The sequence below is a fragment of the Stigmatopora nigra genome, chromosome 16 (assembly GCF_051989575.1).
Source record: "Stigmatopora nigra isolate UIUO_SnigA chromosome 16, RoL_Snig_1.1, whole genome shotgun sequence".
NCBI lineage: Eukaryota > Metazoa > Chordata > Actinopteri > Syngnathiformes > Syngnathidae > Stigmatopora > Stigmatopora nigra.
Genome location: NC_135523.1, coordinates 7,821,973 through 7,848,725, shown reverse-complemented (window position 1 = coordinate 7,848,725; position 26,753 = coordinate 7,821,973). Strand labels below are relative to the sequence as shown.

The 26,753-nt window shown below is 38.0% G+C and overlaps 1 protein-coding gene across 7 annotated transcripts in view; it reads right to left on the bottom strand.

The window, feature by feature from the left end:
• sema5a (sema domain, seven thrombospondin repeats (type 1 and type 1-like), transmembrane domain (TM) and short cytoplasmic domain, (semaphorin) 5A) overlaps positions 1–22,966 on the bottom strand; it is a 100,784-nt gene extending 77,818 nt beyond the window's left edge. For 3 of the 7 annotated variants that reach the window (XR_013329141.1, XM_077735790.1, XM_077735785.1), the window contains exons 1-3: positions 22,852–22,966; positions 21,707–21,935; positions 20,778–21,544 (exon numbers count right to left, since the gene is read on the bottom strand). The gene's annotated coding sequence lies outside the window, so the exon portion shown is untranslated. The remainder of the gene's footprint in view (positions 1–20,777; positions 21,545–21,706; positions 21,936–22,851) is intronic. The other 4 variants (XM_077735788.1, XM_077735789.1, XM_077735786.1 and 1 more) reach the window with 4 other exon arrangements.
• Positions 22,967–26,753: the final 3,787 nt, after the last annotated feature.

The window sequence follows — 26,753 nt, the reverse complement described above, 5'->3', positions numbered from 1 at the left end:
GGTAGCACAGGCCAGCCCTTTTCAATAAAGACTTTGAAAAAGGCCACTTCTTTTCCTCTCGTCAATTTAGAGGTTAACAGTGTGCTCTGGTAAATGTTTCAAAAACATCTAACTGGTAAATCACTTAACACATTGGCAATGAAATTAAGTGTGGTGTTGTCGGACCCAAGAGAAATACATTTTTAATAAAAGTAAAATCCAAATATTTGCAGTATGTAAATATTTATAAACTTAATTGTGCAACTCTGTTTAAGACTTAGGATGAAACCATCCTGAGCAAATTAACATTTTGGTTTTGTCCATTAGAAGTATTTCTATTCATGAGCCCAAAAAATATTGAGTCTAGGGTGACACCACCTCTCAGTCAAGGCCAACTTAAAGCACCATCAATCATACAAAGATAAGATATGCAGAAAAGGAAATTAATGCTTCTAAAACTCCAGAGCTTAATAAATTAATTTATGAAAAAAAATCACCTGACATATTCCAGCCTTTTCATTTACAAGCTTTGAAGTAAATTGACTGATTTGGATGCAGTGATGAATAGAGAACTGACAGTCATTCCTTGATCTGAATCGTGTACATCTCCCCACCTCTCTCAATAGGGTCCTACTTTGTAGAGACATGTTTAACGATACACTGTCAACCTGTGAATAATTCTACGGCTGCTGATGGAGTGCTGAAATCGGTAGCTCGCTCCCTACACCGACCCTAGGGTGTGTGTCAAGGGAGGGGTGTTCCCTGGAAGCCAGTTGTCACAGCAAGCCCAGAGGACAAAATGATTTGCCACGGTCATACCTAGACTACAAAGACAGGGTAACATCTGTCAAAGATTGCCTGTATTTATTCTGAGGCTTGTCCTACTGTTTTAGCACAAATTATACAAGTTTAAAATTTGTAAAGTCCTCTATACACTATCCTGACTATGGGAAAGTAAAGTAATTGAGCAAAATGATGGGATATTAAAAATCAATATATATAGATATATAATCATTAATCACTCCCATAAAAAGGAACTCGACTCCCCAAAATGATAGTTATAAATGAAAAAGGTAAAGGGGGAAAATGCCACTACATTAACTGCTCAGATGAGGCAACAAATTATTTAGTAGAAATGAGTGTTGTATCATTTCAAGAAGAAAACCAAACAGCAAACAGTCAGTCAGTGCACTGCCCTGTCCCCAAATTGTTGCTGAAGTGATAAGGAACATGAAGCCCATCTCTGGGCATGGCAACATTTTTCAACCTTAATTACATGCTTGGCTAACGGGTAAGTCAACGTTTTTCCCTGGCTGGAGAACTACACTATCCTCGTCTATAGCTATGAGCGGGCAGGTGTCTTAGGCAGATTTGTCAGTCACATATGCACACCTGCCTTCTCCGCCCGCCGCTGTCCAGGAAAAACAAAGCAAATAATAAAGCACCAACTACTTCCCATAGAGATGGCGATATAATCTAAAAATCACTTAAATGCTACCTTGATAGTCCTTGGTGTAAAGTGTCAAAGAAAAGGAAAGTCTTTCAAGGCTCAAAGCCCTCTTTTCTGCATGGAACGCTCCAAATTACAAAGATCCTAATCAATCATATGAGCTTCAGAGGTTAGAGAATATAAAAATGTGAATGATGTATGACAAGCCCTTATAGATAAATGGTACCGTGTTTTTCATTATAATTGTTGCATAGAACCACGAGAATGGAAAGTTATAATGATTCAAGGGTCCTACACGAACAGGGCCCCCTTAGGGTACATTAGAATATGTTATACGAGTTCCCCCTGTATCACATATTTTCATCTGAGCAAATTTTCTGTCTGTTCCCAAGTGACCCAGCAAAATGCACAAATATATTCACCACATTGCAATGGACAAAACAATCAACACAGGTTGAATGGTTTGCTCGTTCCTGGCCATGCTTTAAAAATAGATGTAACATGAACTAACAATAGCGACTTCATTAAAGCAATTTATTTGCATTAAGATAAATGAAGTTAAGGACCTCCTAAAATTGAGCAAAACTGACATTGTCTACCCTTAGGAATTTCATCGAGTCTAGCAACCTATAGTCACTTAATTGGCCCTTTTCTGACAAGAAGTAGGAGACATGTCATCTGCACAGAGATCCAACAGAAAAAACTGATAAGATTACTTCATTTCCAATATCAGGAAGATAAGAATAACTTGATTTCTTCAATGCAAAGATGTGCTGCTATACATATAGCAAGTAATGTACCACCTGACAGAGGACACGTTACAACTGTTGACTCCACTGTGATGTTATCATTTTTCGTTTTTTTATCTTGATTAATGGCAAGAAAGGTCCAATAACTTTAAACAAGATACAAATGGAAATAATTATATATTTGCCTCAAAGCAGCCTTAACTCCTGAAATACTAAGATACTTTTCCCTTAAATTATGCATTACTGTGTCAGGAACATGGTGACAACATGAACCAAGACTCCAAAGTTTTTAATTTATTCAAATTCTTCTTAGGAAATGGCTTGGAGTAGACCACATCCACATTATGAGCAGAAAGATGAGGAGGATTGGGCATGTGGTTATGATTCCTCCTGGCGAACTGTTCTTGGCATGTCCCATTGAAAGAAAGACATGTTGGGAAGACAGGATCTCAATAAGAAGGGTTTTTTGGATAAAGGATGTATTGACATTTAGTCAGCCATGTATTTTTGTTTTGTTTGTATTACTGACAGACACCATAGGGATTAGTGAGTATAATACTATAAAATACAGGAATCAAAGATGAACAACTAGGGCTGTTTGACGAGATGAGTTTTCCTTCCAAATAAATGTTACACGCGTCTCTTTCCCTGTTTTTCTTCTCCGTCTTCTTTCATCCTAAGACAGCAAAGGAGAATGCACAAAACATTCCCCTCCAAATTAACGTTGCTTTTCATCTATTGCTTCACCGGTCAATCCTTAAGGGAGACACAAAGCAAACAAAAGTGCTCTGTAATCAATCTTCCCAAATAGCACTTGCATGGGTGCACCTCAGATAACAAGCTCAACAGAATGTCAACATATATAGCTTGGAAATTAAATGCCTTTACAGACAACTGCAGCAACCAAGACCAACTACTATGGCATATAAAAATATTATTAATTGTACATGAAAGAGTCGTATAGAAAGAGAGTCATCAGGAAACTGTCTTGAAGTACACTATCTTAAGAAAAGTGGCTAAGTGGATAATAAATTAGGTCTCAACTCCAATGGAACTGATTAATTAGCTGATCATGTTCACGTACATTGTGTGCATGTGTCTGTTGAGTTGTAAATTGTGCCATTAACAAAAGAAAGTGGCACAATCTCCTGAAATTGAAGCGTTAATGAGAGAGTGAGAGTTTAGAGAGCATCAAGCAGGAGGGTGTCCATGCTTGTGATTGCACGTGGCACTGCTTGTGTCTCCCAAGGGTAACTTTACAAAAATAGAGCAAGAGTTCTAGAGAGAGCCTGCAGGTACTATCCGTAATTTCCACTTTCTTCAAGTCCAAGTAAGCAGGCGAGCACCTAGAATTGCCTCCCTGTCCTCCTCTTTACAACAGAGGAGACCTAAGACCACTCGAATAAGAAATGTCGAAGATCAATACAAGACCCGCAAATCTTATTGGAACACAATTGGTCTCTCTTTCTGTATAAGATGAGGGCAATCACATCCACCAAACTATAGATGAACTCTCTTTATGCGTCTGTTTTCACTGAAGCAGAGAAAAAGAGAAGCATAAAAGCTGTAATTGGACTGAGCTTGATTTCAGTCTTGTGATACAAATTGGGAGCACAACCAGCTAATTCGACATGAATAAAAAAATATAATGATCATCTCCAGGGTGGACTAACAGTGTGGTTCCTGCTTCAGATGTAGAATATATTGTATTAAATCAACCAAAAATCTATTCTATAAGAATTGATTTCAATTGTAATTTTATTATTTGCATTAATTGAGCACTTCAAGATCTACATCCCACCATGTTATATTTCAACAGTAAAAAATGTAAAAAAAAAAAAAAAAAAGCTCCTAGCGATGTCCCTTCCCAACACTATCAGGTATAAATTTCATTAATAGTACTATTTACTCTGAGTCTCATTAAGTCACTGAAATTCTGACTGGAAATGTTGAGCAGAATTAATGCGGTCTTGTTTTTTACCATTATTGTTTGTCTTGTGAGGTGTTTGACCAATATGGTCCTTTACATCAAAAAAAATAACAGGAGTTTCCCAAAAAACATTTTTAAAGGGGTACTTGTAAACTACTGAAATATTGTTTAAATGAAAATTATTATCGTATTGCAGTACAGAATTTCTTGTGATCTAGCCAGCCAACCTAAATATTACCAATGTCACTGCAAAGTGGAAGAAGCTGTATAAATTCCAAAGCCCAATTTCTGGCATGTATATAATATTATGGTCTAACAGCTGCATGCAAGCCTTACATCACCAAGCACAGTGCCAAATATCAGATGGGGTGGAGCGAAGTATGCAACCACTGCCTGTTGAACAGTAGGAATGTCTTCTGAGTAGTGACTAAGTCCTTCTCCTCCATCTGGTAGTCTAATGACTGACTGCATCGTGCCAGTTTGCTAGATGAGGGGTAAAGCAAAACCCTTGTTTTCCTTAAGAAGGCCTTTAATCAAGACATTTTAGACAATTCTGCTTCCAAATTTGCAAGGGGAATTTTGGAGAATCTCTTTTATGCTCCAGGTGTGGTTGAATTTCCAAAGAATGACCTAAACTCCTTCAAAAAGCCTTCAAGATAAACAACAACAACAAAATATGCCAAAGCTGCCTCACATCCACATTTGCTTCATGTGTTTTGCAAGAATTGGCAAGTTTATAATTCACTATGTCACTACCTTATACATATCTTTGCAAATTTTGTGGTTTAATTGAATTAAATTGTTCCTCCTTCAAATGTGAGATGGTGACATAAACCTTACGGACATATTTTCTACAATTTCAGTGAGGTCTACACTGTAAAAAATGTGTGGCCAAAATATTATTTTCATAAATTACTTCTTATAAAAGCAGTCTTTTGAGGTTCAGCTGGAATTAAGTCAGCACCTTATCCTGGTTTATATTTGAAATGTCCAGATATTAAGCTTATTTGCATACCACGAAAATGGAAGTGAGTGAATTGCTACCGCTGCGTCTTTGAAATTCAAAACCCATTAAAAAAGACTTTTAGCATCAGGGCAAAAGTGATTAGGAATCTACGGGGAGGCTGTAATTGCACTTGCTTCTGTGCAATGCCAGCATCAACTGCATTACACAGAGTTGCATGGCTTCAGCGTTACACTCTCTGGGGAAAAGACAGCAAAAATAAAGGGCAACAAAATCAAATTGCAAACATTAAACTCCATCAAGGTGTCTCTGTAAAAGCTATGCTATGGTCATGTATGTATATCAATAAAAGAAGTGTATGATATGTACTCTTATCCAACTCTATTAAAGGTACAAATAATCAGAAACAATTTTTGCAGTGCAAAAAATAACTTAAAAATACTGTATTCGTCAGACTATGAAGGCACAACTGAGCCCAGGACCCACTAGCTAAAGAATACAAAATGAAGAGGAAAATGTTATACTGTATAAGTTGCATATTTTGAAACAAAGAACAACCTTATGGTAATAACAATATGGCTAAATAGTTTTTCAGATAACTATAGCCCCAAAAGAAAGCCAAATTATGAAAAAAAGTATGATTTATGATCCGGAAAATACAGCAAAGGCATATAGAAAACATTATAAAAGTGATGGAAAAGACAGTTATCCTATTTAAAGCACTGCACTACTTTACTAACTGTGACTAATTTACACTTTTACCATACAAGAACACAAATATCTTGTTAAGAGCCAATTCAGAGGGCAGATGTTTTATTTGCTCAATGACACATCGGCAAGTTCATAACAGCTCATCGGATCAAATTCACAACTTTTGGGTTGGAAAATGACGGCTTCACTAAAAAATATTGCCAACTTATCTCTTCTAATCATGAACCCTTCCTTCATCATATATGCTGGAGTCCGTAAAGGCTTAAAAGACTAGGCGGTCCTCAAAAATCCTCATTAAAGACTGACAAATCTGCTTGTACTGATAGGTGGCCAATGCCAATCTCAAAGTTACCTGAAGGGCGCAAAGCAGTACTGTAGCAAAATTAGAAATAAAATATGGCAGAACTGAGGTAATAAGCTTATAGCAATAGTCAAAATTCATTCAAATTGGAGATATTTATGGTGTCGGTTTAACAATTTGAGTTTGCCCTATCAAAGCAACACGGGTGGCATCTGAGACAAGAAAAACTCGAGCTTAGGATGTCATCGCTGCTGATCCCGCCACGTGTCACGCTGCTTCTCTCTTACTAATCACGTCTCACTTTAATGTTTCCACACTGTCTCGCCGTGATGGATGACACTGTGCCCTCCTTCGGAGGCGCGGGGCAGAAAGCGTGAAGCGCACGCTTAATCCACTTCACTACCTTGCCCTAAATCATCAGAGTGCCACACCAGGTAGACAGAGTAGCACATAGAATATAAAGTAGTAGGTTTGATTTAAAAGAGCCACAGAGGGCCAGTAAACTGATATACGAGTCGGTTGGATTATTTATCAATACAACATGAGACCAAGATTGGCATCTTAAGGGAGAATGAATTACATGTTGGCAAGGTTTCACACACGGGCCCCCCATAAACGTCCCATCGAGCAGGTGGGTGGGGATCCTAATATTTTGAACGTCATGAATGTGTTGTATACTCTCCCCTACAACACCCCCTTGCAGGCCAGGGCCAAGATACGACCGCACTGCCAGCACCCCCGAATGTCCACCCCTGCATCTAAAGCACCCCAAACACACATGCACATATATTTACGTATTGAATTGTTGAAATTAGTTTATGATGGTTATTTCATATACCATGTCAACTTTTGAAGCACCCTTGTGGCTAATTTGAAATTAACTGTGAAATAATTTATTAGAAACTCGTGTTTGGTATACACACATGGCTATGAGCACATGTAATATTAAAATATACCATTCACCATTTACTAATCAAAAGTCACTGAGGGCAAAGCGATTGCATTGAAAATAAAATAAGTCACATTAATCATTTTCACAGTATACAGTTTAGTAATGGTGGATCAAATTTATCAGATTATTTGTTTTAAATATAATACTAGAGATAATAAGATAATGGAAGAGACCAAAATATATACAAAGTATACCAATAGTGATTTGACTCTAGCTGTCTACTTCCCAAAAGCATCATTTTCAGTAGTTTGCAGGGAAAAATAATTTTATGAATCTATTTATTTCTACTGACTACAAAGAAAAATATCTCATTGAAATTAGGTTTGACGTCCAATGGTGCCAATGGCTCTGAAATATGAATCACAAGCATACGTTACAAAACAAAAGCCAGCACAAGCACTTACATGGAATTTTTCATATTTTCATACTGGGAAGTTGTGTTGAGATTTGCCATCTTTTGCAAATGCTGCTTGGAGCTTTAAAAAGTATCCCCTTAAAACACAACAGGTCAATAAACTCTGAGTAAAAATCGTGTCCCAAGACCTCTTAGCTTCATAAGTGCCTGGGATAAACTAAAGGAAGCAACAATACAACTGGAAAAACACTGAAGAATTTATGAAAGCAATTATTATAATGAAGTGAAGAAATATGAACCAGCGCATCATCATTTATGGTAATGGAATTAAGATCACAAACTAATTCCCAACTGATAAACTCAGAACAACTTGTTTAGGTAAGTCACTTTTTCAAGGAACAGTGGGAACACTAGTTGCCCATTTTCTTTATGAAGACACACTGGGCACAGAAAATGGTGCCCCAATATATTCTGGGACACACTAGCAACAGTACCTGACCAACAATACTAGAGCTCACAAGTTCCCGCGAGGGACTAAGTGTCACAGAAGACAGTAAAGTCTGCATATATTGCTGGGACAAGTCTAATTTAAGCTTAGGGCTGAATCTGCCATGAACCACTGAGCTATTTCGTGACGCCTGAGCTGGCTCCACATCAAAGTTGGGTAGCATTACTTTTAGCAGCTATACATCCATTCAACAGTCTATGTTTAGCTTTTACCTCCTCTTGCTGCTCCAATTAAAAATAAAGACAACCAAACTTTCACCCACTCTCACACAATGCATATTCATGGGATGTACGAACACGAACAATACAAACCAGACAAAGCTAATTGGATTTTGGCCGATAGAATTAAATATTCCCTGAAGTCTGGGAGGTATTGATTTAGGTTGTACGATCTTCGTCGTTAGTATCCCGCAACACTGGACGGGTTCAAAGCACGCTGGGATGTATTTAATTTGGGGTCTCCTCTCTTGTGGCTACTTTTGCCTTGGGGGTCTATTGGAGGCCAAAACCAGATGTTTTTTTCACTCGTTTGGGTTGTTCAATGAGCTCGTCTGTGTAGAGTGAGTTGTGTGTTTATGTATGCACAGCTGTCTAGGTGACCCAAATATATCCTTAAAAGTTGAACAGTTTCTTTGTGTTCAAATCCAGACTTGTTTGACTTAGCGTCAGTTTCCGTGCGAGTTGTGTTCACACCATTTCATACGTTTGGAAATGCCACTTCCAACATGTGTGAAGATATGTGCCAATGTGCTTGAGGCATTTGTTTATTTATCTTTTTTTGTAGGCTTAGCTCTTAATCAAGCAATGGTTATCTGACTTTATACTCCACCCACCACCTGAGAAAATGCTTGCTCCACACAAAAAAGGCAACTGAACAGAGGCAACTTTGGACTGTAGGCGGGGACACCTTGAATTGCCAACCGATCACAGAACATGTAATAATTAATAAAACACCATCCATCATATAACGGAATAAAGCAAACACTGCACATAACTAATGCACTGGAATAGATGACATAGACATGGATGATGGCGGAAGTCCATTCAATAAAAGTCAAAGGTTTTTTTTTTCTATTCTTATTTGCCTCAGCTCAGTGAAGTGGCTGAATAAATGCCCTACAGTTTCACTCTCATCTGATGAAAAAAGAGGGTCAGAGGCCAGAAGCTTGTCTTGGGTCACTTGAGGTAGATCACTGATATGGTACTGCATAGAATGTCAAAAATAGAAGCACAAAGGGATGAAGTAGACTTGAGGAAGTCTAAAAAAATTGAAGGGATTTTGTGAGCGGCAAGACTTATTTAAAATAGGTAGGGCAGGAACAAAATGATCCGTTATAAAGGAAGTGATTAAAAGAAGATGAGATGAAAAAAAGATTAATAGGGGAGTGACGCTTGGCTTAAACTACACATTTTGCAAGTCCACAAACCGGTAAATACCTGTGGTCCTAAAAAGTAACAGAACCAGGTGAAAGGGTACTTTGGGGTACACAACAGCAATGCTTACCCCACAGCTGGAAAAACAGTAACACCATTCTTATAAAAGGAGAGGAAACACCATGGTGTGGAGGCAACACTAGCCTATTTAAAACACTCCCTCATTAACTTTGAACCACTTTACACCCACCGGCCTCTCCAAGAAAAAATTCCCAGCCCAGGTAGCTACATCACAGGACCATAGCAAGCCATGAAAAAAGGTGGTAAAAAATGATTAAGGTCTTTTCTGCTCAAGAAGTCATTTTGTCTGTAGAGACATTTCTGCCGGGAATATCTAGTATATATCCGTACAAAGATACTGGAAATGCCTATTGTGGATGTAGGCTACTCATTCTTTATGATAGCAAAGCTGCCTGACCATAATGGGAGAGGAATGAAATGTACTGCTGTAGAGGTACTAATTAAAATGAATAGAGGCTGTCACAATGCTGGTTGTTCACCAGCCAAATGGGAGAGAAGCTACAGAAAGAAAAATCAGCACAGGTTGACGTTGTCCAGCTAAAGATATATACACCCACTTGGAATAAGTTTAAAAATACCATGTACACAAGGGCAATAGACGGACTAAAAGAGTTCCTACTTCAACTACAAAATATCGGCAGCATTTTTCTTTCAACTATTTTATTGGCTATCAAAATATATGAGACTGAACCAAGATAAAGTGGTCAATTTGTTCTGCAAAAACGCAAAAAGGTTAATACATTTCATGTGACCAATTGCTTTGAATCGCCTTTTGCACCGATACATTAAAAATACAGAATTATCAGTTTGGAACGAAACAATTATTCAATAGTTTATTCTTATAACTCCGGTCACAGTTCTCGATGTAATGGGTGTGTTTTGAATGATGTGCCAAAGGGAGGGAGGGATTTAAGCCTATGATGCATTAAAAAATAAACATAGGTACTTTTTACGTGAGTCTGGCAGTAGGCTATCATACTGTCAATCATCCGAGACAAAAAAAAGTGCTTGTTATGTGAACAAATTGATAACATCTTAAATCTAAATTACTGTTCAAGACTGGTTATCACATTGCCTTGGATTTTTTTGTGTTGGAACACTGGAGGACCATTGTGGAACAAGCATGCGACGCCACGCGAGCAAAGCTATTTTTACAACACTTTTGGCAACTTTACAAATCTGAGACTGTCCATGTCTGCACTTTTTTCTATTAACCCGGACGCCTTGGGTGGTTCACACAATTGTGTTATTCATATAAGTGTGTCTGTATGGTGTGACTATGTCTGGAGGTGATTTAAAAAAAAAAAAAAAACAGGAGAAAGCCCATAAATAATGACTTAATGATCCCCTTCAACCTTGCCTTTAATGATGACGATGCCGTTTTGCAGGGCACCGATCCACATGTGGCGCACAGGTGTACCAAGCGTCATCTTTGTTATTCCTAGTAACTTACCACAAGAAGGTATACTTTGACTGTGGTGCTCTTTTAGTAAATCCTAGGCCCCATTTACTCCAAATATAGATGTTAGTCATACGCCTAACTTCATCTTTGTCACACATGGGCTTTCTTTTCTTGGAAAATCTGCACATTAATCATCCCGTCATGTTTCTTTTTCAGTCAGGAGTGAAAAATGTGTGCAGTGGATTTCTTCAAGGCGCACTTTGTCCTTTTGAGTGCCTTATTATGGACACACCAGACAGAAGAAGTCAATTCTGCATTTTGCATAAATATTCACAATAATATTCTTATAAAGAACAGTTACATATGTTTGTGTGTGTGTGTGTGTGTTAAATATAGTGCTGATGTGGGTGTTTTGATGGATTCAGGGCACACTTAACCTTGTACTCTTACTCATCTATATCGAAGAAAAGGCCAAGGAAAAAAAATATTTACAATCCTCTTAAGACTGAAATGTTGGACGTATTGATAGATGGTGCGCGTGGGAGACAAATGACCACCTAGTAGCAAGAATTTCAGTGTGGATTTTTATGAACTTTAACAAATATTAATAATACTAATTAAAAGCATAAAAAATCCCTAAGTAGTGAATTTGCAATAAGTGAAGTCGTAATAATCGAGGGACTACTTATTCTACATTTTTTTGACAAACTACAACAAAATCGCAAACTGTTTTAAAAAATATTCTTAATCAATTCCAAGTAAATATTAACATCTATGCTGATTGGGTGAATCTTTTAAAAACTATTTGGGTCCCCACATTTTACTTCAAGTGTGAATGTGTAGAACTTTGAGACATTTGAAATACAAATGTTGGTAAACAATGTGGAATTTATGCCATATTGTGATTATTTGCGTTCAATGAAACTAAAAACCTTGAGCTAGAAATCAACTCTGGGGTACTGGGTTCAAATCTAGGTCACGACCACCTGTGTGGAGTTTGCATGTTCTCCCCAGTTCTGTATGGGTTTCCTCCGGGTACTCTGGTTTCCTCCCACATAGCAAAAACATCCATGGCAGGCTGATTGGACACTCTAAATTGTCCCTAGGTATGGGTGTGAGTGTGCATTGTTGCCCGTCTCCTTGTGCCCTGCAATTGGCTGGCCACCGATTCAGAGTGTCCTCTGGCCTGGAGACAGCTGGGATTGGCTCTGGCACCCCCAATGGTTCAGAAAATCAGATGAGAGAGATATCTCACCGAATTCATGAATATTGTGATTGTCTGATAGAAGCAAGGGATGGTTTACTACTACATGCTGAGATGCCACATTATGTAACACACTCTACATTTGTTCGCATTAAAGTCTACCACAATCTCATCTTTCTTTTTTTGGAGTACTGCTGCAGGCTACACAAATATGACAGCTTCTCCCATCATTCAAAACCCATAAAGTTTGTCAGAGATTAAGCAAAACAATTATACGAGTGGCCAAATCTCTCTCTAATAATATATTTACAGAGATATTTATATATGGAATGCCCTTTCCTCCTCATTGGAATTTCTCCAGTTTATGTTTAAGACAGTTTAAGGTCAGAAAAACTGCTTATATTGTTATTACGTATTTCCACAGTTATTTATAACTTGACCAAACCTTTTTTGAGGTTTGAGTTAGAAGGCAATCACATTTTTTTGGTCTAAGATTTGTGTTGAGAGAGGGGGTATTATTTCTCCTCTTCATTCAATAGAGCGGTAGCAGATGCGCCTTGGTCAAGATGTCAAGCTAGGGTCAAAATAGCCTGGGAAGAAGAAACTTGAGCCTTTGTTTGTGGCCCTTTGCAGACTTAATAAATGCGTTTGAAAACAGGATGAACAAAAGCTTTTTATATATGAGCAGTGTGTACTTTTCCCGCATGATAGCGTTATATCTTAAACATAGTATTGTTTAAATAGGCAGTCAACATCCTGAATATATATTTCAGCAATGTTTTAAGACAGTGTTTCTTCTAAGCCATGGCAAAAAAAATGCAAAAGTCAGCTTTCACGGCAATAGCTTTTTATCCCTTCACATTAAGAAACCTATGAAGGACCATCTGACTCCAGAGATGCTTTAAACAGTCCACATTCATCCCAGCACAGCCGTTAAGTTAGCAGAAAATGGCAAGGGGATTAAAAGATTCACAGGTTGTACAAACAGTAGAATAAGAGCACTGGCACAGCCAAACATCCAAACCAATCTTTCTCAAAGTGTGCTTTGCAGGAAGATGCTCACTTATCACTAAGGCTCAAGACCAGCAAGGTCTTTCAAATATGTTCATAGCATAACATAGTCAGAAGCACTAAACCAAAATGATTATTTTGAAGTGTCAATCATGAAGACAGTAAAGTCTTCTATGAGGATCCAGTGAGTAAATTGCATTCAAACATGAATTTCCTGGCACATTAGAAATTTCATATGCAAATGAAACAATAAATTATCTGATATTTGTGAATTAAATAACATACACACAGACATGGTGGCATCTGTTGAACATGTACAGTGTGCCAATAAAAATGGAATAAATAAGAAGTTGGAAAAATGCGCAATTCTGAATAAAACAACCTGATGTTTCACACAAAAATCCAAATGTATTTAAACGTTTTGGAAAAGAAAGTTTTAAATTACAATAACCTGAGATGAAGATGAACTGAAAAGTGACAAAATCTTTCAGATGGTGATTTTTTAATACGATATTAGCTTTGTGTTATACTTTAACATATTGATCTTTAAATTATTCCTCAGAATCAGGTTTAAAACAAAAATCTCATTCAAATGTAATGTTTTTGTGCAGGTAAGCTTGAGTTGATTTCAGGCAAATTATCACAAATTGAAACCCAAGAGCAACTTACTCGCAATTTCGTTCGACAATGCATACTCATTTTGATGTAAAAAGGAGAATTGAATGTGTAAAACAACTGTTACTCATTTGCCAAAACAACTGGCTGGTGATTCAAAGCCAGTCAAGTGTCTGGCCGAACAACTATTTTTATGGTGTCTAGAGGAGAACAAATGGTGCTTTTGTGTTGAAAAAAAAAATCAGGTCGCCCATTAAGTCAGTAGCTAGAAGTGTTGAGACAAAGTACACCAGGTTATTTTCAATATTGCACCTGAAAGCTGGTACAAACCTGCATTCAGTCTTGCCAGTCAGAGCAAAAGTAGTGGCTGGAGAACAGTTTTGCAAGAACCACCACATACCACCAGCAAATTAAGTTTGAGCCCATTTTGCCCATTTGCAGATAATCTCAAAAATACTTAAAGAAAAATGTTATTTTAAGCATGAGGGAAAACAAAAATTAAGCCTACATCATGGATTATGAGCTTGGCAAAACAAGTTCAAATTGAACTACGACCACCTAACCTGATAAGCCCACCTGGCCAGCGCACACGCCTTCTACTGGCTAAACCGGAAGCTACAGGAAACAATGAGTCCACACTTAAGTCTTTAAAGCCCAGACTAACAAGTAATTGACAGAAAATTAAAGTCTTTAAACCCTCAATTGCCCATCAGAGTAAAAACATTACCGAATTTTAAATAGTTTGTATTCATATAATATGGTTTTAATCAGGGAAATAAAATTTAAAATAAAACAAGACAAAAATATAAATGGGGCTCTGATGATCATCCATGCATAAACAACGTTAAAATATGCATACTGACCAAAGACGGGCCAAGAACAACAAAGGGAGTCAAATCTAAAGCTCCAGGTGGTCTAAAAATTGCAAACGTAGCACATCAAGTGCACATTTAAACAGTCATTAAAATAATCAGATGTGCTGCTAAAAAATTATCTACTAATGATATACTCAGGGGTGGGGTTGTTTTTCTATTGCAGAATATGTGCATTGGCAACAAAAAAATGGGTGAGAAAAAGTTATTTTAGCGAACTGGCAAATTAGAAATGTGCTGCAGCAGCAGCCACATCACACTATTTGTAATACATGCTGCCTTTTCAGCAGGGACTTCGATTGGAAGTCTGGCTTGAAGTCAGCGCGTGGAGAGAAAAATATTACGAGCACTTTGGTGCTTTTTTGGCATGTTCGACTTGAGGTGGAATACATAAATTGAATAGCACAAATAATACTGCAATGACGTCAACAAAAACAGCAGTATGAGTAAAAACCATGAATTAATTATATTGCATTTATCACTAAATGGGGGCCAGAGTGGAAAACCGCAATTATACAAAACAAATGCCACTTTTTATTTTCCTTGTCGGTTTCCCTTTGGTTTTCCTGTTTTTTCATTTATCATGTAACATTTTTGCGGGCATCTTGTCTATTTCTCTGCCCATTCACTAAATCAGGGACTGCTGCCCCTTGAGAGAAACTCCTGCTTGAATGTTGAGCAATTTCCCTCCAGCTATTTTGGGACAACCTGTCAAATTGACAGCCCGAGATATTATCGTCGATCTGGATAATTCTGCATCCTTTTCGTGCATCTTTTGCATTCAAGACGAAGACGGACGGCTCTAGCCTTTTGTCTGTTTATCTGTTCAGTCACTTCTATCACCGCTGTCCAATCTTCCTTTTCTTGAACCCTTCTTTAATCTCCTACTGCATCTTCCTTCCATTTTTCCTGCATCACAACCAGTGAGCCACTTTATCTTTCAGATGTTATCGCAAACTTTGGTATAGGGCTAGGGATAAAATGAATGTAGCACGCGCTGCAATTTCCTTTCCCCATTCATCTGCCAAGGGATGCTTCCTCGTGTAACTGTGATTTCACTTCTTAGGATCCTGCTCTGATTAGCCTTTTTTGCAACGATTTCAAAGTCCTCATCTGTTTTCATTTGCTAACGATCCAAGAAATCCGAAACAGATTAGATCAAAGTCAGCTCCTTATCATGTGATGATATGTTCTACAAAGGAGGAGGACACAGGGTCTCAGGGACCCCACGTGAGTCAAATTCTCCCTTTTAAAAATGCTAAGACACAAAAAAAAACAGATGTGAACAGAATCATCTACTTTTCATGGCTGCTGGCTTCTAATTGCAGGGCTTATACGAGGCACCACATGTTGTAGTGAGGCAGGTTTTACCTCAGTGAATTATGGCACTGGGGGTAAATCTATTGTGTGTCCAGGGAAATAAACTAGTCAAGGTATTAGGTCTTAAAGTCTTTCCTTTAGTAGATAAATAGTGGGAGGAGCACAGAAGAGTATTTGACCTTAGAATTTAAGTGGCACGTCGAACATGTGGTCAAGAAACAGACACCATTCTTTGAATTCAAGGTATCCTTCTTTAGTCCCACGTGGTTAAGAACAAAAAAATGAGATATTGCAGGAATACTTTGTTGGAAACTTGTTTCAACCATATCAATCAATATTGTGCATGATTTGCACTTATACGGGCTGTCTATAAGTGATGACAAAGTGAAATTTCTGTAAATTTGATAAGCCTTTTCAAATCAAATCTTTGTTGGCATGCTGTTAGAATAGGTCTTTGCTATATCAGAGAAGACAAACTAAGAGGCGGAAGGATGAGGATTTGATACATTGCCACTGGGCGAATGTGTTATTTGACAAATTGACCTAATAATAGGTCTGTTTGATTGAGGATAGTGACTTTAGAAATACTCTGTCTTGATATATTTCTTCTTGTATCATCTATAAACACCTCAACAACTAGCTATGACCCACACCACGTAAAACAAAGTCAGGGTATAAGAATTATAGTAAAGTTATCCCACGAATAATGTGGTTAATGTGGCCGCAATGATCGAAAAATCGCAAAGTAGGATCACCTCTATAATAACAAAAAATGTATTAATCACTAATAGCAGAAAAAACTAAGTGAAGTTGGAATAATCGGGGGAAAACTGCACAAGCCCTGTAAAATAGCAGAAAACTGTGACTATCCTTATTAACCAATCTACCAATAAATCAAATTCATTTCATCACTGAAAAATAATTTGTTTTGAATTCAAACAAGTTGTTTCTTTTAAATCAGTTTCTCTCCAACCTTTTCCTAGAGCCACTTTTTCTTGATCCTCCTTTGAAAAATGGGCTCTAAGGATTATTTAATGATGACCCAAATAGAGCCAGCTGCCTTGTTACAGTCATCTTGCTTTAAAGACAAATTCCTCAGCTATTTGATGGGAGTTTGAGGTTGAGCTGAGAAGAGCGGGACAGTACTTCAACGCTGGAACAGTGCTGGCAGGTCAATGCTGCTTAAGTGGTGCTAATTCCCAGTGACATGTGGACATGTTGCCTACAAACCACAGACATTTAATCTTGGATAGACATGGTGGTGACAGCGCAGTTAATAATGCAGGCAACACAACAGTGGATATAATGTACTACTCTTATGTAAAGTACTGTTAACTCCAAAGGCCTCCTTCCTATGGATTTATCAAAAGTGACCAGTGTTATACAGTGGCTGACGTACGACCAATTTGAGATAGGAGTAGCATTTTGAGCAGATATTTATCTTGAGATAGTGTTTTCAGTGTTTTTTTTTCCCATTAGTCAATGCGAATGGCGTATATACTACTTCTCATTGGCAAGTGGTCATGCATTATCCTATTGTGAAGACATTTGTGTGCATCATTTTCTGAATATTTCCAAGAGAAAACAATCAAACAACCCTCAATATTGACTGAAAGTCAGTGTGGAGGTGGGGCAAATAGAGCCAAAGAAAGGTATCAAAATTTCAAACAAAATTAGAATTACGTTTAGTGTAAAGTTAGATTAAACTTATTTTTGAGTGTGTCTGCATGGTAATCCAAGTTCATTTAAATTTATGTTATGTTACCAGCCTGTTGCCGTGCAAAAAGGTAGGTGTTTTTTTTTCAGAGGATTGGAACAAATTCATTTGTTTTTAGTTCATTTCTATGTTAAATATTTGTTTGAGTTACGAGAAAATCGACATACAATACACATTAAGCTCATATCTCGGGGTACCACTGTATTAGAAAAGTGTTTTGTTCTTTTTAGACAAAGTTTGGAATATACCAATGTAGGTGTCCCTAAATGTATGGCCAGTGAGTGTAAAGGTAAATAAACAGAAGTTAGTTTTTTCCTTATACCTAATCTCTAAGGCAATTGCTCAGCTACTAGGGTTTCTAAAGCAAAAGTGGCATAAATAGTCGATGCACTGATGGACTTGTCACCGTGGCAACATTGGATCTTCCCACTACCCAACAGCACTAAAGACAGACCTGTTTGCTTTTACCTTGACAACTTTTCTTCCCCTACGGACACAAGTAGCAAATATGTGGCTTATAACAATGAACACAACACCAAGTGGAAGTGTTTTCAAGTGGAATTAACTCATGAGTTTGAGCTATAAGAAGGTGAAGGGACAATTTTCAGAAAGTGTTATGATGTATAAGTAAAGTGTCAGCTTAGAGGAGCAAGAACAGCAGGGAGGAAGGAGAACACCACTTCAGCCTTTGTATAGCAGTACATACAAGAGCACTTTAGAAGAAATTTCATCGACAAGAATTCTATTCAAAGTTTGGTTGAAAAGTGAAATAAAAAGTAGTAGATGGTAAAACACTTGAGATAGGAACTTATTTTCTTTGTGTTCTCTTGTTTTGACAACCATTTTCGATCAATGTCGAGTTGCTAAATTTCTAGACCAAATTTAAATGGAAAAAAATGACATCTAAAAATTGCAGGGCAGCGCATTAAGCAACTTGAAAGGTAAAATGGCCAAGACAAGCCAAATTTGAGACTTGAATGAAGATTTTCTTTAAAAATATTCTTCCGAAGTCAAAGAAAAATCCAAGGGGGAACAAAAAAAACACTTCTGCTCTTAAAGGAATGGTGGAATAATAGATTTCACCCAAAGTTTTAAGAAAATATATAAGGCAACATAAAATATCAATGATTACAGTGTATAGCAATGCTCATTCTATGAACAAAACAAGAATCCCGTTATACCAAAGTGCTGCAAACATATCGCTGTCTCTCTTCCATTAAGATCTTTATGATGACTCCATATATTCCATGCAACATTACTGAAGGTTTTATTGCAATGGCTGTCTGTTCGCAATGAATTCAGTCTTTTCCTTCATAAAATAAAAATAGAGAACTAAACCAGCATGACTGATTGCATTGTTTTCTGAACCTAAAAGTTTCACTCTAACATGCACGACGGTCCATTAGGCAATGGCGATGCCCTTTTTATAAATGCTACGTACACACTGCAGATGTAGTTCCTGCTAAATATCATTTGTATTGTTTTTGTTAAGACATTTTAGAGTTCAGTTGAAACTACTAATGTTAATGACGCATGACAAGGAAAAGATGAAAACGACCTCCTTGCCCTCGTGATAAAGATGGAATTGTTTGTGTGTTGCCCAAAGACAAAGTTGCCCAAAGCTCCATGGTACATATGTCAGATAAATAAGGCGCCAAAAGACCTTAAAAGAGCACTGACAGGGCCAGAGGGTAACGACTGTTTAGTTTACATGGGCATGATAATGCCTCTCTACTTTCACCCCCAGTGGGACAGGAACCCCCCCGTGAGGGAAGCCATATCACAAAGGTCAGCGACAATAGTCCCGTCATTCATGTGGTTGTCATAGTGACCGCAGAGCCCACTCAGGCCACAAGGGTCCGTGTCATCAGGGCGAAACTAATTGCTTTGTTTGTGTGCCTGGACTCAAATATCCATCATGCTGCTTAGGCATGATGCAAAGGAATGTGAGGTCGTAAATGAGGATTCCAATCAACGAGAAACGCGTGCTGAATTTGCATATTTAGACTTCTGTCATTCAGAACTTTTCACCTGACTCTTCGCATTATTATGTTGCTTCACTGGAACACTTTCACATTTGGAAAAAATAAGATAAAACGTTGGAAATCTAATTTAATTTCACTATTTGGATGGTGGAGAGGAGCATCTCAAGGGTGCGTGTGTATTTTACAGTACTACTGCCAGCATACAGTATTTACTAAAAAATGCTGTACTACAAATACAGAGCTGGAATCATATCTTTTCAATTGATGTACATTGTATTGAAGCCTGGCGGCTGAGTGGTTAACGCGTCGGCCTCACGGTTGCACGGTCCTGGGTTCAAATCCAGGTCGGTCCACCAGTTTTCATGTTCTCCCGGGCCTGTGTGGGTTTACTCTGGGTACTCTGGTTTCTTCCCACATTCCTAAGGCATGCATGGTAGGCTGGTTGGACACTCTAAATTGCGCCTAGGTATGAAAGGTAAGCGTGAATGATTGTCAGTCTCTTCGTGCCCTGCAATCGGCTGGCTACGGATTCAGGATGTCCCACGCTTCATGCCCAAAAGTCAGCTGGGATAGGCTCCAGCACCCCCCGCGAACCTTGAGGATAAAGTGGTTCAGAAAATGGATGAATGAATGATATGGCATGAATACAGCAGTCCAGTCTACTTGCCAGGATGTGGACTTTTGTTCAAATTGTATCAAAATGCAAGTGATAAATAAAAAAAAAACAGTTGAGGAAATGCATAGGCCGGTAGTCCCTTCAAATGTCATCCAATCTACACATTTAAAATGACTACTACTCCACAACACTAAATTAAATCACTATAGGGTATATAGGATGTGTACATTTCCATGCCATCTTAATTAGGAATCACGTCTCGTTTCAATTTCTTATTTACCGTCCTGAAATATTAAAAAGAGGAGCAGGGGCCAAACACTATTTGTTGACTGTATCAAACATGTGGGTGATGGTTGCACTCTATCAGCGCCACCAAGCGGTCAAAATTGGTAAGAGCGTCTTTTTTTAAAACTTCTAAAAGCGCACTTTAAAAAAAATACGTGTGGCTGTTTAATAATATTTTTTACCCGGAATTAATCCAACTTGTTGCATTTTGGGGTTTTCAGACATTAATAATTCAGAAGATCAAGTTCCATCACATGCATTTTCAAACTAAGAATACAAAGCAAACATTTTAGGAAAGACATTTCGGGTGTAATATCAACTGCAATACGGGAAAAAAGGAGCACATCATAATGAATAAATAAGTATGAATAAATAAATATGAAAAAATGTTTTTTACCTGGTGAGGTGGTCAACTCGCAGTCATTTAGTTGAGATCCACGCAGCGTGTCTTAAGAGTCCGTGGGGGAGAGCAGTGAAGAACAATAAAGACGAATGTGCAAATAGATCCCCAGTTTGTGCTCGGGACGGGCTCCAGCCAAAGTCTTCCTCCTCCCCGCGGACTTCTTGCTTCTATTCCTGACCCACGCAGGAGTGCGCACCAGGCAGCGTGGCTTGAAATCGGACACTGCGCCACAGACAATGTGCCTCCCCTCGGGAGGAGAAATGGGAGGAGTGGGGGTGTGCGTGAGACCTCAAAAGGATGGCAAGGGGAAGAGAAAATGCAACTTACTCCAGGAGATCGCGCATCTTTGTAGCTTGCGCGAGAAGATCGGAGGGTGGTCGATGCGCTTCTCCTGGCGCACCTTCAACAACGTCAGAGGAGAGAAACGTGGCAGCGACGCACAACTGGCCCGGCAGGTGGATAAGGATGGCAGCTAATTTGGACAGAGCCATTAGACTTACCGGGGGTGTCCAATTCAAGTCCTTGTTGGCCCCTATCCAGTGTTTTACTCATGGGTTCTTCCAAAAAACACAACTGAATCAAATAATTAAGGTCTGGGCACATTGCTGATGAGTTGGTCATTCCATTTGGGTGTATTAGTCGAGGAAGGAAGATGTAGAAAACAGACGGGATAGGGGCTAGAGGTGAAATTCGGCTTGGGTCAGGCTTAAAATGGAAAGTATTACTATTTCGGGTTCGCATCAGGTCGAGCTTCTCTCTTCCTGAAAACAAAAAAGAATACTAAAATGATGTGGTCTCTCTCGCTGAATTAAAAAAATAAATAAATACATTTTTTAAAAGTATATACTAGTATATATATGTATATATACGCGTGTATGAATGTATATACACAAACACACATACACATACATCTACATACACACCTGTGTAGAGTTTGCATGTTCTCCCCGGGCCTGCGTGATTTCCTGCGGGTACTCCGGTTTCCTCCCACATTACGAAAACATACGCACTCTAAATTGCCCCTATTTATGGGTGTGGGCGTGCATGGTTCTCCGTCTCCTCATGCCCTGCGATCGACTGGCCAACGATTCAGGGTGTCTCCCGCTTTTGGCCTGGAGACAGCTGAGATTGGCTCCAGCACCCTCTGCAAACCTAATGAGGATAAAGCGGTAAAACATTTTAAAGTGAATTTAACCCAATTCCTACAGCAAACAGGAATCTGGGATAACAGATTGTAGGGCATAATTACGCTCATCTTTTTTGACAGTGAGACACATTGAAATACAAAAATAAATGAGTGAAATTTGATCTTTGAGATGGTATTAGTTGCAGTTGTTTATGTTTTGTGAAAAGCACAGAGCACATTGAGTTACATCAAAATTGCAGTGCGCTGTGTGTCGTGCTGTGCACAGCAGCATTAGCGCCAGCTGTAAATACACTTCTTTGTTGACCGCACTTCACACGTAGGTCTACATTACATTCAAATCAAGTCATTTTCCGTGCTGACTTCACATGTTGGATGCTATGTGTGTGTGATCTCCCCTGCAGCTCGAGGGCGTGGGTGAGCCATCTCCCTCGATCCCCTACGGTGGGAGATGGAAATGAAGTGGATATGTGAAATAGCTAACAAATAGTAAGAGAATCAGCGCACTGGCAATTCCAATATCATAAGCTTGCATGCATTTTTATGAAAAAAAAAAACATAATGCAGAGGTCTGTAAGTATTTTCACTACATGTTTTAATACTTACACCTGGCCAATGAAATCAAACAAAATAACAAATAGGTATGATCTACATTTTTAAATTTAGAAATGTTCAAAATTGGAAATCAGAAACCAATTGCAAAGACCAAAGCCATAATTGGTAAATAAATAGTTGACTTGAACTGAACATTATTCATTTTGAAAATATGAAATATTTGACACAAATCCTCAATTAGAAAACTTCACTGTAACAAAATTGGAATTTTACAGGAAAGCAGCTCTAGTTGCCAAGCTTATAATGTTAACCAAAAACAAAAAAAGTTTCATTTTCAAACAATCTTTTTTGGTAAATGTTTTTACTCACCAATACTTTGACCTCCACAAGTTTTCGTTTTCCAATCAGGATTGTCAGCACCTCTTTCTCTCTGCATGCTTGTCTCCTCTGCACAATGGATGTGCAACTTGCTCACGGCCAAAACCATAACCCACAGAGGTTCAGCTATGTTTCAGAGCAGATTTTGAGCTGCGAAAGGGGAACTGAGTGAGCAAGTGTCATCCTAAAAAAATGAATATAAACGAGAAAAATACCCAACAATAACGCAATGTCTCTTATGGAACCAAAGGGCCCAATAATGAAGATAGATACATATAATTTGAATAAAACTTTAGTGTTTTTGCCTGAATACAACATAATGTGTGTTATTGTTCAGCATTTCTGTTTGAAGGTACAACTCAAGTTGCCTGGCAACGTGATAAAATTTTAAGGTTGAAAAAGGAGCCTCTTAAATTAAACCTTGTCATGTATTGTGTGCATGTGTTTCATCTTTTAGCTTTTTGAAGACATATTTCTTCAGCTCCACACAGTACAGTGACCAAATATTTTTAAAGTACTGCTATGATGAAAGGTGCTGAAAGCTTCCTTTTATCTTGAGAAGAACAATGGTAATTGAAATATATATCTCTGTGATGTCAGTTCACATTGCGTTGCTTCTCAGCAGGTAACGATGGTCGGATGCCAGGAAAATAAATTATGTGGAAAAATCATTTACCTTGAAACATTATGTTACAATTTGAAAAACTGCGTTCTATAAAATTCCCTTATATTTTCCCATCACAATATTTATTTTTGATTTGGTTTAAAAATATGATATTGGGTGCCATGGTGGAGCGAGTAGTTAGTGTGCCGGCCTCACAGCTTGGGGGTCCTGGGTTCAAATCCACGACACATCTACCTGTGTAGAGTTTGCATGTTCTGTATGGGTTTCCTCCGGGTACTCCAATTTCCTCCCACATTCCAAAAACATGCAAGATAAACTGATGGAACACTCTAAATTGCTTCTAAGTCTCCTTGTGCCCTGTGATTGGCTGGCTACCGATTCAGGGTGTCCCCTGCCTCTGGCCTGAAGTCAGCTGGGATAGGCTCCAGCACTCCCCGCGACCCTAGTGAGGATAAAGCGGAAAAATTAAGATAAGATATATACTGTACTTATGTTATTATATAACACACATAATAAAAACTATATAGTATTTGACATAGCATGGTAAAATCAACCCTACTTCAATAACATTACATCATCTTTAGGACAATGTAAGACTGTCTCCAGTGAAATATGACTTTTTCCTTTAGAAAATATAACACCTACACCAGGTTGGGCTTTTTTGGACTGCAACTTGAACCTTGAAAACAAGTTATTCGTCATGTAGCCTTTTGTCAGCACTTTCAAGCCTTAGGTCATCCACAACTTGGGAAAACCCCGCTGAAGACAGACATTTTCTGACAGATAGCAGCACGCAAAATATACCCTCCTTCGCACACATTGTACATTGACCTGCCAGGGGTGCTGGAGTTGATGAAGGGGAGGTGAAAAGTAGGAGCAAGGCGTGAGAATGGGGATGAATGAAGCAAGTAAAAACAAGCAGAATTACAAAGGCCATTCCAGTTGTGAAAGCACGCAGCCATTTTTCATCTTGGGCTCCTTTTCTACAGGCTCAACGAGCCATCTCGGCCACAATGCTATGTCATCCCTCAGCCGCACTATGGCCCTCCTACGGCACTGGCCACAGCCTTGAGGAGTCCATGCAGTCTACTTTCATTGTCATGCTCCGTTGAAGAAGGATTAGACAATGATGCCATAACTGTCACTGACTGGGAGAAAGTATATGTGCCACAGGGGAAATGTTAAAACTCAGCTTAAAATTATGTAGTGGTTAATTCATCAGCAAAAGTCAAATGTAATATTAAATCCATGCTGAAATTAATGCAGAATAGTTTTAGGTTGTATAATAGGACAATATAACAGTTACATCAGTAATGGACAACATTGATGGTGTTATGTTTGGCGTTTGTAGGATATGGCCAGCATTTTATACACTTTGACTTCATTTTAAGAGTATGCATGGACATTAAAAAGAGTAATGTCTGGCTTTTAGATTTTATTATTATTTACTTAAATAATATTAAGTTAATCATAATTACTACATAGGACTACGGAAAGCAAATTATGCAGTAGTATCTGAAATGATCAGTACATAAGTAAAGAATAAACAAATATTATGTTTTCCAATCCAGTAAAACGTAAAACGTTTTTCCAAAATAATGGGGCTATAATTTTAATTGAATTATATCACTTTACTTCTGTCATGAACACTAGTAATAGTTTTTAAACACAAAAAAAACATTTTACTAGTTGAGTACAAAACCAGATACTCATTTTTTTAAAGGATATTATTGATTTAATTTTTAAGAAAATAAAAACATCTTGCTGGCAAATTTTATTTCGTAAATTTTCCCTTTAGTTAATATTTTAAAAACAATGTATGTTGGAAGAAGTAGTCAATCAAAAAGTGAAGGCATGACTCTGGTATGTGGTAATTAGTTACTGTGCAAGGAGAGCCTATCAGAGACTGTAGGGAGAGAAGGTGGTTACCCTTGTGAGGATAAGTCTTATCCGATAACCGGTAAAGAAAATGCATTTTTTTTAAAATGACTCCAGTATTATTCTACTGTATGTTGAAGTGGCAGCTCAAGGAGGAGTTTATATATACAGAAAGTAATGGCGTTTTCTACATGGCATAAAAATGTTTATAAGGCAAAATATTTCATATATTTTCTTCCTTATCACAGATTTCTTCTCAAGGTTCTGACAATACAATTCCAATACACCATAGTAGCAAAAAAAGTGCTTAAGGGGACTAAGAAACCAGTGAATGAATGGACTGAGTGACATAATGAAATGTAGCAGCTGAGTCTGAGGCCTTATTCTATTTTTTTTTTTTTTGCTCCTGCTAAAATTGTCACTCTTTGTAACCCCTTTTGCTTTGTAATCTCTAAAATAAGACCCTTTTCGTATTTCCAATGCCATTGGTGAATGGGTGACGGTAAGGGCTAGAGAGATGAACTGCAAAATTCAATCATGGGAATTGATAGTTTGGAGTTGGGAAGGCTTTGGGCCATGGGCAGTTTGGAGATTTAATTAAGGTTAAAATGAAGAAGATTCAGCCTGCACAAAACAATCTCATATGGTGACAATTTATTTATTGAGGCTGTGGCAGTCAATGACTTGTCTATCTTAAGATTGTACATTCTTTGTCATTTTTTATTCTCCTTCTAAAATCAATTTCACTGGTTATATATGCAAAATCTGTCCAGGATTATGTTAATAGAAAACATGAAGCCATTTATGCGAGTACTCATTGAATGTTTATTCCTAGCCAGTGGGGAATTAGCACCATTCTTCTCAAGGCAGATCATTTTAAAGGGCAGCAACACTCAATTAAAGAATCTATTATATATAATTCCTCAAACCTTTTTTATGCATGCCAGCATTTTAGTAGTTTAAAATGTATTAGAAAAGATTATCATCTTTTAAATATATTTTTTTATGTCCCATCAAAACTATAATGTTTCCTCTCACCTATTCAGAGCTTCAATTGATGTACCAGGAAAGAGGAAATAAAAGTAATATATGAGCTGTTCATCAGTGTTTGACTTCACCTGCACCAGAGAATTTTTTAGGAATACAATTTATTCGTTTCAGAACCAACTTCAGAATGACCACCCTAAAACAAGTATTGATCATTTGGGTGTGTTAGACTCCAGCATCACCATGATCCTTGTGAGGATAAGTGGTACGGAAAATGAAAAAAAATGTATTTGGTGGGGGACAGGATGAAAGTGTAGGTAGGTATCATGTTCAGCTCACAGTTCTGCGATAATGGGTTCGATCCCTGGTGTTTTATGGCCTTTCTATGTTTTCTCTCTGTACT